The sequence below is a fragment of the Xyrauchen texanus genome, chromosome 43 (genome assembly GCF_025860055.1).
Source record: "Xyrauchen texanus isolate HMW12.3.18 chromosome 43, RBS_HiC_50CHRs, whole genome shotgun sequence".
NCBI lineage: Eukaryota > Metazoa > Chordata > Actinopteri > Cypriniformes > Catostomidae > Xyrauchen > Xyrauchen texanus.
In genome coordinates, this window is record NC_068318.1 from 754,773 (window position 1) to 756,649 (window position 1,877).

A 1,877-nucleotide genomic window follows, 5' to 3' on the forward strand; every position below is an offset into this window, starting at 1 on the left:
GGGCCTGAGAAAAACCTTATCTCCACTGAGAGAGAATTTAGTGCACGAGGGATGAACAGAGAGTGCATGCATATCACTGACCCGCTTGGCAGATGCCAAGGCCAAGAGCAAAGCTGTCTTGAAAGACAAATTCTTAAGGGAAATACTCCCCAGGGGCTCAAACGGCTGTTGAGACATTGCGTCCAGCACCATGGAGAGGTCCCATTCAGGAACGACTCTTCTGGGGACTGGAAGAGAGCGGCGTGCGCCCTTCATAAACCTACGAATAAGGGGGTGTTGCCCCACCGTAGCGCTGTCGAACCCCACATGACATGCAGCGATAGCCGCTAAATAGACCTTAATAGTGGAAAAGGATCTTCCCTTGTCCATAAGGTCCTGCAAAAAGCATAAGATGTCGGTGATTGAGCACTGATATGACGTTACCCGTCGCCCTTCACACCACTCTTCGAACACCCGCCACTTACAGTCGTAAAGAGACCGTGTTGAAGAGGCTCTGGCACACTGAATGGTGGCCACAACACGTGGGGGGAGCCCCAATGTGTTTAAGTTGGCCCTCTCACGGGCCAGGCCCAGAGGGCCACCCTGTCCGGGTGCGGGTGATAAATTTCCCGTTCAGCTTGAGACAAAAGGTCTGTGCGAAGTGGGAGGGGCCATGGCTGGGCATACAGCAGAGGGATAATCTCTGAGAGCCACGGCGCCTTGGGCCACCTGGGAGCTATCAAAATCATGGTCAAGCTCTGTTCCCTCACCCTGGCCAGAGACGGCGTTATGAGGCAAAGGGGAGGAAATGCATAGAGCAGCACGTTGGGCCACGGGTGGGCCAGTGCGTCCACGCCGAGGGGGGCGTCCTCGTCCCGTAGCGAGAAGAACATAGGACAATGGGTGTTTTCGCGCGAGGCGAAGAGATCTACGGTTGGCTGGCCGAACCTCCTCCACAGTAGACACACTATCTGAGGATGGAGGCGCCAGTCTCCGTAGAGCGGGTTCCCCTTGACAAGAGGTCTGCGCCCCTGTTCAGTATGCCCGGGACATGGGTCGCCCGTAACTACAGGAAATGCCGCCTGCTCCATACTAACAGCCTGTGAGCGAGAGCAGGCAGCTTGGAGGAGCGCATCCCCCCCGTGGCTGTATATATTTGCTACATCTGTCGTGTTGTCGCAGCGCACCAGCACATGATGCCCCTGCAAGTGGGGCAGAAAGTGATTCAGAGCCTTCCACACAGTGAGGAGCTCTAAATAATTTATATGGGCTTTGTGAAGTGTGCTTGGCCACACACCATTCACTGTTCTGCCCTCTTGCGTGGCTTCCCATCCTGTTAAGGACGCGTCTGTCGTCACTACTTTTCGCAGCATAATCGCCCCGAGAGGGGTCCCATGCGCGTAGAACTCTGCGTTCCTCCAGTGGCGCAGCGCTGCTGTGCACGAGCGCGTCACTGTGACAGAGCGGCGGAGATCGCTTAAAGGGCTGAGATGAAGAGTTAAAACCCACTTCATGAACGCCCTCATTCTCAGAAGGCCCAAAGGCAGGACATGTATAGCCGCAGCCATAAGACCCTGTAGCCTGAGACATGCGCGAAAATGTATTCTCGCCCCTTCTTTGAATTGTGAGAGGCAATTCATTAAGGAGAGAACGCGCTCTTGTGAGAGACGCGCGCGCATTGTAACCGAATTCAGCTCCAAACCCAGAAAAGTAACTCTCTGCGCGGGAGTGAAATTGCTCTTGCTCACGTTCACTCTGAAGCCGAGCGCTGTGATGTGAGCGAGCACACGGGCAGTGTTTTGCATGACGATCTCTCTCGAATCGGCTATAATCAGCCAATCGTCTATGTAAGTCAGGATTTTGAGCCCCGCTATTCTCAGCGGGGCTAACCCTGCTTC

At 54.8% G+C, this 1,877-nt stretch overlaps 1 pseudogene; it reads right to left on the reverse strand.

Moving 5' to 3' along the window:
• Nucleotides 1-542: 542 nt before the first annotated feature.
• LOC127635488 (uncharacterized) overlaps nucleotides 543-1,877 on the reverse strand; it is a 35,603-nt pseudogene continuing 34,268 nt past the window's right edge.